The sequence below is a fragment of the Nycticebus coucang genome, chromosome 3, assembly GCF_027406575.1.
Source record: "Nycticebus coucang isolate mNycCou1 chromosome 3, mNycCou1.pri, whole genome shotgun sequence".
Classification (NCBI taxonomy): domain Eukaryota; kingdom Metazoa; phylum Chordata; class Mammalia; order Primates; family Lorisidae; genus Nycticebus; species Nycticebus coucang.
Genome location: NC_069782.1, coordinates 46,694,973 through 46,708,823, shown reverse-complemented (window position 1 = coordinate 46,708,823; position 13,851 = coordinate 46,694,973). Strand labels below are relative to the sequence as shown.

General features: G+C 39.6%; 1 protein-coding gene across 3 annotated transcripts in view; it reads left to right on the top strand.

The window, feature by feature from the left end:
• Positions 1–2,900: 2,900 nt before the first annotated feature.
• Positions 2,901–13,851, top strand: part of GLIPR1 (GLI pathogenesis related 1) — a 36,798-nt gene continuing 25,847 nt past the window's right edge. For 2 of the 3 annotated variants that reach the window (XM_053584451.1, XM_053584449.1), the window contains exon 1: positions 2,901–3,176. The gene's annotated coding sequence lies outside the window, so the exon portion shown is untranslated. Of the gene's footprint in view, positions 3,177–3,264; positions 3,325–13,851 lie in introns of all 3 variants that reach the window. The other variant, XM_053584450.1, reaches the window with a different exon arrangement.

The window sequence follows — 13,851 nt, the reverse complement described above, 5'->3', positions numbered from 1 at the left end:
ATTTATCAAACCCCACAGGGTGGAGACCCTAAATGTTTCTTCAGCCCTCTTAAAAGGCACTTTAAACTTCTAAATTTGGCTAAGCCGAGGCTTTCCCAGTAAAGTGCTTGTCCCTGGGATCACTGCTGAAGTGGCTATCAACTTACCCAGTGTGTCAAAACCAGTCTCACTCTGCCCCTGGGGGTTAAGGCTGTAAGACAGCTCAGTCCTTGCCTTTAGGCTGTTCAGTCAATAGATTACTAGCTCCCACCTGATCCTTGCTCTGAGACCCTGAGGGCAGAGCTTGCCGGGGCAGTTGTCTCACAATGGCTTCCTGCAGCCCACAGCCAAACACTATTAGTTCTGACAGGCTGAGTCTGGGGTCCTAGACAACGCCCAAAGTTCACTGCACTTCTGCCCAAGCTCTCCCCAAGGCAGTTCAACTGAGTGCCAAGTCCAAAAACACCGAAACAGCTCACAGATAAGGTCTTTCCAGTTTGCTGTCTCACTGCTGCTGTACTTAACAGCTGCCAGGGGGATTAGATTGAACACATGCAACCACTTGTCAGTTTTCCACTGCTTTTGTCCTTCTCTTGGGGTCCAGAAGTCTCTCACTGACTCCTTGTGTCCTCAAAGGGATGATTATAGGCAGATCCCACCAGCCAGAGATGCCTGGAGTCTTGTCTCCCCAGACTCACAGTGCCCAGCTGTAAGGAAGCTGTTACTCAACCACCATCTTGCTCTCACTCCAGCAGTAGTTTTTTATTCTTAAAAACTTTTCTTACTTTAAGTCTGCTTTGCCTGAAATTAATATACCTACTCTTGATTTCTTTTGTTGTTGTTTTTCACATCACATAGACTCCTGTTTTCTTTTGATTAGTTTTGGTATGATATTTCTTTCTCCATATATTTGATCTATTTATCTTTATATTTAAAGTGAACTTCATACAATTTATAATTTTTTTTTTTTTTTTTTGAGACAGAGTCTCACTATGTTGCCCTCAGTAGAGTGCTGTAAGTGCTGTAAGCTATGATGATGCCATGGCACTCTACCAAGGGTGACAGAGTGAGACTGTCTTAAAAAAAAAAAAAAAGGCTGAAAACCACTGGTCTAGCATTTGCAATATATATTTACCACTAACCCAAGTCCACTTTCAAATAATATACTACTTTACCAGTAGTTTGAGTTCTTTATATTAATAATAACAAAATAATCCTTACTCCTATCTTCTGTCACTTGTATCATTACTGCCATTCATTCACTTATATAAACCATACATAATACATACACATAGATGTATACATAAGTATGTATAATCAATTATATTGCCGCTATTATTATTTTGAACAAACTGATATCTGTTAGATCAAGTAAGAATAAAAAACATGAATGTATTCATTTTACCTTTATGTATTTCTTCTTTAATTTTCTTCCTTCCTTTGCAAAGGTCTGAGTTTCTGACCTATCTTATTTTCTTTCTGAAGTAAGGAGCAAGTCATTTTAACATTTTTTTTGCAAGGCATATCTACTAGCAACAAATGCTCTCAATTTTTGTTTGTCTGAGTAGGCCTTTATTTCTCCTTAACTTTTTTAGGATAATTTCACAGGGTATAGAATTTTGCAGGGTTTTTTTCCCTCCCAACAATTTAAATGCTTCATTCCACTCTGTTCTTTCTTGCACCATTTCTAAAGAGAAATCAGGTACAATTCTCATCTTTGCTCCCCTGTAGGTAAGGTACTTAACTCTGGATTCTTTGGGGACTTTTTCCTTTATCTATAATTTTCTTTATTTTGAAATGATAGACATAAGTAGAGGCTTTTTTTTTGACATTTATCCTAGTTGGTGTTCTCTGATTGGGTATCAGACATCAATCTGTGGGAAATTTTCAGTAATTATTGCTGTAAACATTTTGTTCTGTTCCTTTCTTCTTTTCCTTCTCCTTCTGGTATTGCTGGAGTGCAGTGGCCTTATCATAGCCCACTGCAGCTTCAGATTCCTTGGCTCAAGCAATCCTCCTGCCTTAACCTTCTGAGTAGCTGGGACATATGCCACCACACCTGGCTAAGTTTTTTTTATTATTATTGTTATTTGGTTGAGATGGTGTCTCACTATGTTACCCAGGCTGGTGTCAAACTCTTGGCCTCAAGCAATCCTTCTGTCTCTCAAAGTGCTGGATTACAGACATAAGCCACCACACATGGACTTCCACTCATTTTTTTTTTTTACAGTCTTTGTTCTCGTTGCTTTTCAGTTTTAGAGGTTTCTGTTGCTATATTCTTGAAGTCAGTGATTCTTCTATCAGTGTCTACTAATAAGCCCGTCAAAGGCGTTCTTTATTTTTGTTACAGTGTTTTTGATCTCTAGCACTTCTTTTGGATTCTTTCCTAGGATTTCCTTCTCTCTGATTCTGTTGCTCATCTGTCTCACTTGGTATCTATTCAGTCTGTTAGAGCCCTTAGCATATTAGTCATCTGTGTTTTAAATTCCTTGGCTCATAATTCCCATATCCCTGGCATGTCTGGTTCTCTTTCTTAAAATGTTTTTCCTTTTAGCATGTGTTTGTAATTTTTTATTGATAGCCAAATATGATGTACTGCATAAAAGAAAATGCCTTAAGTAGGCCTTTAGTAATGTGATGCTATGGTGTGAAGGGGGTCAGAGCATCCTGTAGACCCAGGACTGGGTCTCACTCTTTTAGTGAGTGTATGTCTCTGGACTGTAAACTTTAGAAGTGCTTCTCAGTTTCCCCTCTCCCCTTATTGGAACAGGAAAGCTGAAGTGGGTTGAAGTTGAGCATTGCCTCCAATGTGGAAGGCTCTGCCGGGCTGGAGCTGGGCGTTTCCCTTGGCCCACGTCAGTCAGCTCTGATAAAACCAGTGGAGATTAGCCTCTGGTTGAACAGTTTCTGCTGAGGGCAGGGCGTGTTAAGAAGGACAGAATGCTCTGGAGTATTTCAGAATGGCCGCCTTCCTTCTCCCCCTGCCTGAAGCAGGAGGGGATTTTTTTCTCTGAGATTACTGTGAGGGCCTGGTTGAGTTCCTGGTGGTAAAGCTAACAAAGGTGTGGGAACTTCTTGGCTAAGTTTCTGCTGAATTTTTTAACTGTGAAGGTTGTCCACACTGAGCCTACAGCGATTCACTGGATCACCCTTCAGGCACTGGTTCCCGCAGCAGTTCCTGTTAGTGAGTCAGCTCTGTAAGTCATGACTTCCTTTACATGCCTGCCATCTCTCTTCTTGTTGGGGGAAGAGTTTGCCCTCTCTTTGTCTTTCCCTCTCTTACAGATCCAAAAGGAGTTGCTTATTTTTCAATTTGTTTGGACTTTTACTCATTCGGACAGAATGGTAACTTCTGAGCTTCTTATATACAAATCACAAATCAGAGTCTTCTAATTAGTATTTTTAATTAGAAGTATTATAATTGGGATTGCATTCAATTTTTTATATTTTAAAGCAAATAAAACCATTTCTCAAGTGCAGTTTTCCAATTCAGGAAATCAGATCCATTATTTATTCTATTTATTTATGTACTGACACTTGTTTCTTAATTGCTTTCCCCATGAGACACTATTTTTTCTTTGCCTCTCAATTTCTTCTTTCCTTTCCCTATTTTTTTCTATTTCTTCCTTGAAGGCTTCTTCTCTCCTTATCCTTCCCCCTCCTCCCTTTCTCATGATACACATTGCCGTATTACAAACAGGCAACATACCCATATATATTATTATCTATTTGATTCAAGCCTAATAAATATATAACTCGTGTATAATTATTAGTACTTAAATGTTTAATGCTATCAAGTAGTAGGCTATTTAATGTCAAAGTAGCTTTTGTGTGTTACTCTCTTTAATTACTGCTAAATTTATTTATATTCTATTTATCAAAACTGTAAAAATTAATTTTAAGCATATAACATTTAGTAAACAATTACCCTTTAAAAAGTAGATTATAATTGCAGCTTTAGGATGACAATTTACTGAAGTATTTATTTTAACTTAGGAGCAAGAAAAAATAATATTTTGTAAATATGCACGTGTAGTGATTGAAACACTTTGTCCTATGCTAACACCTCGATGGGTGGATGCAATTATTTCTTCTCTGTTTCAGCTCTGATTGCTTTATAGAGGCTTGGTAATGCTAATTCCCTTACCCTTCCATGATGACCTCCAAGCAGACCTTCCTCTGAGCAGGTGCTATTCTACTGCTGTCCTGTCCAGTTCAGGTTCTCAGGAATTAACACCATCGCGCCCAGCTCAGATTGATTTCCCAGGGCTGCAAATTACCACAAACTAGATGGCTAAACCCAGAAACTTATTCTCTCACATTTCTGGAAGGTAGAAGTTCAAAATAAGTGTATTGGTTGGGTCATGCTCCCTCCAAGGCCACCATGATAGACTGCTTCCTTGACACTTCCAGCTTCTGGAATTACTTCGAGTCCCCAGGATGACTTGGTTTATGGCAGCATAACTCCATTTTCCTTCTGTGTGTCTTCATGTCTTCACAGGGCATTCTTCTCCCTCTACCCTTATCATAAAGACATTAGTTGTTTAGGATTAGCGCTCATTCTAACTTGGTTATATCAGCAAGGACCCTATCTCCAAATATTCTGGCATACCAAATGGCTGAAGACTTCAACATACCTTTCAAGGAGTACAACTCAATCTGTAACAGGTGCTTTGTCTGGGATTAACTTTTCTTCTCTGCCTCCTATACAAAGGAGTATATCCTAACTCTGACACAGGCACCACCCCTTCCCTCTTTTTCACCCTGGGAGGGTGGAAGTCAGGGATGGAAGCAGGAACATAGAAAGAGCTTGAAATACTGATGACATGACATTGTTGCTGCACTGACCCTGGGTTCCTCCTTTCCCCCTTTGAACTTCTTATAATTTTAGGAGAGTAAGATCCCATTGTGGTTAAATCACTATAGATGAGTTTTTGTACAGCAAGAACAACATCAAAACGGTAAAACTCAAAATGAAACAGCTTGTGTTTCAAGACTGTGTCTCCTGGTTTAACTGCTTATGCAAAACTATGAAAGTCAATTGTGTTCATTAGTGATTTAATATTGACATATCTTAGGAACATAACAGAAGCAGATGACATCTATTTGAAATAATAAATAGTATATATTTTGTTCTGTTCTTTTTGTTTTAAATCAAAGTGGGGATCTCTTCGTCTTCACACCTATTATGAGGTTATGAGTTGTAGTCTCTTTGGTGACTCATGCTCTTCTCACAAGAGGAATATCAGCAGCAGCTCACCTGTTCGTGTGTGATTTCATCTGGCTTTGCAACTTTACAATTAGATCTCAAATGGCCTCAGACGGTGGCCATTGGTAAATTTTCTACATGGTTTCTGGCTGTTTCTTAATGTTTTCATTCTCTCTTATTCAGTGTTCCTACCACTGACTTTGGTGTAAGTTTTTAACTTCCCCTGCAATTGGTAGTACTGTACCACGGAATTTCGACTGAGCCTACCTACATTGGATTAACAAAAGTGGTAACCTCTAGCAAAACTGATCAATAAAGAGAGAATACAAAAATCACCAATATCAGGAATAAAAATAGTTTCTAGAGAAAGAAAAAGAATAAGAAGTGACTATAATGAATAACTTTTTGCCAATAGAGTCAACAATGTAGGTGAAATTGACAAATTTTTGAAGGAGTTATCTTCTAAAACCAAAATGAGAATAAAGAAAAAGTCTGAATGGACTCATGTCCAGGATTGCAAAGGATCTGAGATTATATCCTCCTTGCTAGCTATCAAATTAGCCACACTTCCAGAGATACTTCTGGGTCAGAGGTCAGAGACAAAGAATGGTATTTTATTCATAGTTATGAATGAGTGTAATAAATTAAAGCTTTTTTTTGTTTTGCAGTTTTTGGCCAGGGCCGGGTTTGAACCCACCACCTCCAGTATATGGGGACTAGCATCCTACTGCTTTGAGCCACAGGCACCAGCCTAAATTAAAGCTTTTAAAAAAACATTTTTTTCTTAATTTTTTTTTGTTTCAGTTATGCATATGCATGATTTAACAAATCAAATATTATAAGTGCTATAACAAAAACAGTTGTTGGAGCCACAGGCAACCCAACATATTTTAAAAAGATGCTTTAGTAAAAACAAGAAGCAAAGAAAAAGGGGAAAAAGGAGTTGAGAGGAAACAACAAAATTGCTGTTGAAACCACCATTTCCTGTTGGTTGAACAAATTCAAAATAATTTCCTTCTCAGAAGTAAGAAATTAACTAAGGTAAAAATGTGTAGCTAGCTGAACAATGTAAACATTAATTCAATGCTATCAAACTATATAGTCTACATTATCTCTTTAACCATTTATATAACATTTTATACTCCTCCCAGTAACATAAACACTCAAATGCCTGATGAGTTGAGAGACCTAACAAATTTGGAAACCTAACAAGTTTCACTCATGAGTGATTAAATCTAATGGCACTGTTCAGAATCATGGAAGCCCTCCATAAGCACAAGCATTAACCGATTAATTTACTTTATTCATTTCTACAGTGTATTTGTCCTTTTGGTATTTATAATTTTAAAATGTATCCATCATAATTATCTCAGCATAATTTGTATCAGAAGAGGATTGTTTAAAGCAAAAATACTTTAAATGAGAACCAGAATTCAAAATAAAAGTGGGAGAAGTTATTTAAATACATTTTCTTTTGAAAAATGAACGTAAAACTTTGGAAATTAGGTGCATTTTTTCCCCTAAAGTTTAACAAATGCTTATCTGAGACTTGCGACTATAAACTAATTTTTAGGGGAAAAAAGAATAAGTGTTGATGGAGTCAGCATAATTTTTTAGTGATGTCATATAGTAACACAAAACAGTATATTTCCCTTAACATTTGACTTTCAAAGTAAGGAAGGTCATTAAAAAATATATCTCAGCAGTTGGCTCGGCGCCTGTGGCTCAAGCGGCTAAGGCGCCAGCCACATACACATGAGCTGGCAGGTTCGAATCCAGCCCGGGCCCGCCAAACAAAAACAATGGCTGCAACCAAAAAATAGCCAGGCGTTGTGGCGGGCGCCTGTAGTCCCAGCTACTTGGGAGGTGGAGGCAGGAGAATCGCTTAAGCCCAGGAGGTGGAGGTTACTGTGAGCTGTGATGCCATGGCACTCTACCCAGGGCAACAGCTTGAGGCTCTGTCTCAAAAAAAAATATATATATATCTCAGCGGTCTTCCTCAATTTTCCGAAGTACTTTTATAATCCTTTGACATTTAAATTATGATCTTTTTTTTTTTTTTTAAGCAACCTCAAACTCTTGGGCTCAAGTGATTCTCTTGCCTCAGCCTCCCAAGTAGCTGAAACCACAGCTACCCACCACAATGCCCAGCTATTTTTTTGTTGTTGCAGTTGTCATTGTTGTTTATGGCCCAGGCTGGGTTCGAACCCACCAACCTCGGTGCATGTGGCCGGCACCGTAACCACTGTGCTATGGGCCCTGAGCCTAAATTATTCTCTTTTAGGACTTATGGAGTCATAATTTTGTTTGTTCTCCTTCAGATGTTATCTGGTTTAATTCTAGCCAGCAGCTTTTTAAATTCTTAAAAAGCTGAATTTTTTGCAAAAACTTCAATGTCACTTTACAATTGATTTGCCTTGTACTGTTGGATGTTGACAACTGTGTAGTGCTTACAAACATGTTGACTCTTCCTGCAAGGATTGGTTATAATTATATAGGGAGTAATTGTATAAGTATGGGTGCTCTTTTTGAGACAAAGTCTCACTTTGTCACCCTTGGTAGAGTGCTGTGACATCATAACTCACAGCAACCTCAAACTCCTGGGCTTAAGTGATTCTCTTGCCCCAGCCTCCCAAGTAGCTGGGACTACAGGCACCTGCCACAACTATTTTTAGAGACTAGGTCTCGCTCTGGCCCTGGCTGTCTTGAACCTGTGAACTCAAACCTATGAGCTCAGGCAATCCACCTACTTCCGCTTCCCAAATGCTGGGATTACAGGCATGAGCCATCACGCCCAGCCTCTAAGTGTGGGTGTTATGACTACTTTATCTGCCCTATGCCACATTATAACTGTGGTGACTTGCATATGAATATTTGGATAATGAAGATAGCTGTATTTTAAGTGTTACTATATAAGGATGTGTTAGGACAGAATTCTATACAATATTCTGATAATGAGGCAGTGTCATTATACTTATGTCTTCCTAATTGTAATCTCATATTGCCAAGAAACTTGAATTTACTAGACAGTTTGGAGAATTATAAAAAGCATAATATTCTTATATATATAGGTTATACAAAAAGTTCCTAGCTGAAAACATTTCTAACCTCTGTGAGTCTATACTTCTGTGTCAGTCATTATATCCACACTGAATATCATGGATTATTTATTTAAAACAATACTGTCTAATAGAAACAGAATTTAAGCTACAGTGTTATTTAAAATTTTATTTTAGATACATTAAAAAGGTAAAAATAAATAGGTAAAACTAATTTTCACAATATACAGTGTTTAATCTAATATATCCAAAATATTATCATCAGCACATAATCGGTTTAAAAACTGCTAAGATCTTTTACATTCTTTATTTCATACCAAGTCTTTAAAATCCAGTGTATGTTTTGCTTTTAGGGCACATCTCAAGTTGGACTGACCACATTTCAAGTGCTCAGTAGCCCCGTGTAATAGTGGCTGTGGTACTAGATGACGTAGATTTAATGACTGAGCTCCTTCAAGTGGCTCCAGCATACAGCACATTTTACTCAATGTTCAGGGAGTCTTCTGTTGACTCAACATGGTTTGAAGTGGGGATTCTGAATTAGATGGTGTTATGGACTGAACATTTATGTCTCTCCAGATTTCACATGTTGGAACCCTACAAGGTCATGTTAGGAGATGGCACCTTTAAAAGATAATTAGGCTCAGTTGATGTCATGAAGGTGGAGCCGTCACATGGGATTAATTTTTTAGGAGAGGAAGAGATAAAAGCTCGCTCTACCTCGCTGCTGTGTCACAGCACAGCAAGAAGGTGGCCCTCCCTGAGCACAAAGAGGGCCCTCCCCCTGGAGCTGAGCTGGCTGTCACCCAGTGGCTCTCCCCAAGCACAAAGAGGGCCCTCCCCCTGGAGCTGAACTGGCTGTCACCCAGTGGCCCTCTGCAAGCACAAAGAGGGCCCTCCCCCCAGGAGCGGAACTGGCTGTCACCCAGAGAGTATGGGAGACCTTCCAGTCTCCAAAACAGTTAGAAGTAAATCCTGTTGTTTAAACCACCCAATCACTAAGGCAGAGAGAGGGAAAGACAGTAGAGAGGAAATAGAATACTCCAGACGGCTTCTGCTTCACAGTTTAGTGAAAAAGGAAAATATGTACGAAAAAGAAATAAGGGAGCAAAGAGGAAACGAGATGCTTAGGGGAGTCAGACATTGTGACGTAAGAAAGGGAACATTTGAGTAGGGCCTTTAAGGAAGAGTAAGAGTTTGACATGAAATGTCAGAAAATAACACTTCAGTCAAAAATGACCAAGGACTGAATCACGGCAAAGAAATCTGGCATCTGGGGTCTGGCGAGATGTTTCATAAAGCTGAGCTACAGAGACTCCAGACTGGGCAGGTGGTCTAAGCGCTCCAAAATGTTTGGACCAACCACTACTCAAAATAGAAAGTATATATTAAACCGTTGCTGAGCAACCACAAACCATGATGGTACCCATCAGCATAGTTTTTCCATTTCCTGTAGTTCTACTCAACAGAAATTAAAACAAGCATATTTTGACCAAGGGTTGGCTGAACTAGGGGAGAGTACTGAAGATATTAGTGTGAACATGCTTGTGAGTTTTAATGATTGGTTCCCAGGTTAGATAAGAAAAGAAAGACCTGTGGGATTAGAAACGGCAGGCTGAGAGAATGAGATGGTGAGACACCTGCAAGTCACCTCAAACAGGAAAGGAGATTTAGTAATGGGGACAGTGCAGAACTTCAGTGGTGGGAAGGAGAATGTCATGGCCAAAGGAGGGGAATTGAGAGACGCAGCATTTCTAGTTGGTAAGGCCAGTATACGTTTATATGAGAGATTTCTTTTCTTTTTTTTTTTTTTTTTTTGAGACAGAGTCTCACTATGTTGCCCTCAGTAGAGTGTCATGCTGTCACAGCTCACAGCAACCTCAAACTCTTGGGCTTATGCAATTCTCTTTCCTCAGCCTCCCAAGTATCTAGGACTACAGGCACCTGCCACAACACCCGGCTATTTTTTTGTAGCAGTTGTCATTGTTGTTTAGCTGGCCCGGGCTGGGTTCAAACCTGCCAGCCTGGGTATATGTGGCTGGTGCTGTAACCACAGTGCTATGAGTGCCAAGCCATATATGAAAGATTTTTTAACATCAGACAAGCAAAGTTGGTTAAAGAAGTTTGTGGGTAGAGTGTTAGATAATTCAGATGGAAATGAAGATTATGAGTCAAGGCCTAAGAGCTCAAAGGCTGTTAGAGGAAGTCTGAGGATGAGATGGTAAGAGTGGAATTTCATAGAAATGGATGTCATACATCTCAAAGGTTATGGAGGGAAGACTGCATAGCAATGGTGTGGAAGCAGGGGTGAGGAGCTGGGGAAAGGCAGCCCAAATGCAGTGACTGCGTGTGAATGAGGACCGTTAGCCTTAACATTGTCCCAGGGACACGATGGCTGCACAGCAAAAACAGCAACAAACTAGTACAAACTGTTGGTTCTCAAACTTTGACCACGTCTCAGATGTCCCAGGAAGAGCTGATGAAAGCACTGATGGGTGGTTACGGTGCGAACAATGGAGTACACACCACAACACGAGACCTATTGTCACATACAGAGAAACCTGGGTTTTAATTCCCTTCTTTCACTTACTGTGTGAAAATGAGCAATCCACTTAACTCTGGCCCTCAGTTCCTCACCAAAAATGTAGCCATACAATATATATAACACACCTTTTTCAGGATCATAATGACGTAAACATTGACTAAGGACATGCCAGGCTGTCGTGTGCCATGGAAAGCGCAAGGCTGCTGGTCCTGGACCAAAATGAGCTGTCAGGGAGAGCTGCCCTCTCTGAATGAACATGATACTCTCCGGCTCCTCAGCCACAGGCAGGGCTGAAGCTAAAGGGCAGAAGATAAAGGCGTGTTGCTATGGTAACTGCACACTAGCTCTCTCAGCCTCTCCACATGAAAGCCAATTTTCCTGCATACAATTTGCAGTTAGTACAAAGGTCTTTGTTCAATTACTAAGAGGCTGGTGGTGTAACTGCTGATGTGTATGAGTCATTCTCTGAGCTCCTGAGAAGAAATGCCCTGAAGAAACTCCATGGAGTGCACAGGGCAAACTTTTCTCTTGCCCAACTCAAATCACAACAGCGTTACTCCACAGAGGAACAAAAGGAAGCCCCAGGCAGAAGTTGATGAAATTGAGTTTACTTATAGTTTAACCTCAGAGCCCTCTTGTCAGACTAAGAAATGTAATGAGAGGACGTGAAACTTCAGTAAATGCTTTCCTCTGAATTATATCAATGCTAAAGAAAGTTTGAAAGAAATCATAGAAAGACAAGTGTAACAATGATTAAGCATTTGGAAACACGTGCTACTCCATTCTCATCTTAACATTATCTTCAAATTCACATTTGTAAAAGTGACTGCTCTGTTTAATTATAAGCAGAATTGATCCCAGGGCTTGTTCCTGTGGCATGGTCAGTACCTCTCTGGTTACACCGTACAAGTCAAAGACAGAACGCGGGGTCCGTGTCGGCTTCCTCCTTAGAACACTGTGTTTTACGGTCAGCTACAGTTGGGAAGTGATAAAGTAAAATTTAGCATGGCAAGCGAGAGAAACAGGAAGTACTGAAATGCGTATATATATATTTTTTGTTGTTGTTTGTTTATTTTGTTTTGCTTTGTTTTTTGAGACAGAGTCTCACTCTGTCGCCCTTGGTAGAGTGCTCTGATGTCATAACTCACAGCAATCTCAAACTCCAGGGCACAAATGATCCTTCTGCCTCAGCCTCCTGAGTAGCAGGGACTGCAGGCACCCAGGTAGTTTTTCTATTTTTACTGGAGCTGGGATCTTGCTCTTGCTGGTCTTGAACTCCTGAGCCCAAGTGATCCACCCACATGGGCTTCCCAGGCCGCCCAGAGTGCTGCGATCACAGGCTTGAGGTGAGCTGCCTGTGCCCAGCCTTAGATATGCGTATTGACAACATGTTTTCCTTGGCCAAACTTCAGTGAGGATCCTCTAAGCCCTCCTCACTACTAGGCTTGGCACTCACTGTTGCCAGACTTGGCATAACCCAGTTTTAGCAAGGATCCTGTTAAGTCGATTTAGAAAAACTTCTCCCATCCTTGGTATCTGATCCCCAAGGCTCCTCCTCAGCAAGAATGCTGTTCCATCAGTTTAACGGGACCCCTCACCCTGCCGTAATTTTTCATCCACATCTCTGCTCCTCAGCTCTAAGTCCCCAGGTGTCTTTCTTATATTCAGGAGTGAGCCCATTTCTGAAGTCTCTTTTCCCCTAGTGCAGTAGTTTTTGAATAAAATACGTCTTTACCACTTCAACCCGTGCCCAGCTCTGGTTCTCTTTAACAACATGTACAGCCAGGTACATATAGATCTAATGTTTAAGATGGTGTTGGTGCCCATGTGCCAACGAGGAAAGGAAAATGACTACAAGTTCTAAGCAGATAATCGGACACTCTATATATTCAAAATCTTTAAAACACTCATATCCTGCTGCTGGCTCTATTTCTACCAATCAGTTGTGCTAAATGTGGAATATACGCAGATATCTGCATCATTATTATTTATGATAAGGACAAATTGAAAGGAATCTGACCACCCAACAATAATGTGTTGAGTAATTTATGATACATTCATTTGAGGAAGCTCTGTACGGCCCCTTTGTTTATGAAGAGTTATGGTGTCTGACAATTTTCTATCTAAATCTCTAAAAATGTTTGAAAACTAATTATAAAACATCCTTATGGATCGTTCAATGCATCCATTTCTAATTGTAGGAAAATAATTTATTTAGACTACCCAAATGAATACAAAATGCAGGGCACACAAAGTCACAAGATAAATCTGCCAAGAAACTAACACCATTCTAAATAATTTATATCACAATCCATTTTGAATCTATTACAATAATATTTAGTGTCAAGATACACTTTTTAAAACCAACTTTATTCTCTTATCTAAATGTAATGACATAAATATGAAAATTTTCTAGGTTAAACTCTGCATTGATTGCACTTACAGAGTGCGCCCAAGGCATACCTAGCATAATAAAAGGAAAGTAATCATTACAGCAAAAATATGTATACATATATTTTTAATTCAATTTTTTATTAAATCATAACTGTGTGTGTGTGTGTATATATATATAGTATTCACTGTGTGTCAGGCATTTTCTAATATTTTTTAAAATTTCGTATTTAAATCCTCATAAATCCTGTGAAATAGGTCCATTTTACAGATAAGGAAGCCGAGGGACAGAGAGGCAAAATACACATCTAGTACAGAGTATTTCAGCTCAACACAGACAGTCTAAAAACCTTGTACTCTTTATCTACAGACAGGATTTGCAATTGGACCCTATGGCAATATCTTACTAGTATCATGGCTTTGGTGCAGTTGTTAAACTTTTTCCCTTAATATTCTCATCTGTAAATAGGAACAATAACTTTATATGGTAGTATATTACAAGACATATGTACACGTAACTCACGAGATTATCATGAAAGGATGGTGAGATAATGAACAGTGAAAAGCCTGGCATGGTGATTGTCATCACTGCTCCAACTGACCTAAACCGGCATGGCCTCCAATGTCAGATTCTTTCAATAAATAACCGGGGGGGGGGGGGGGGGCCT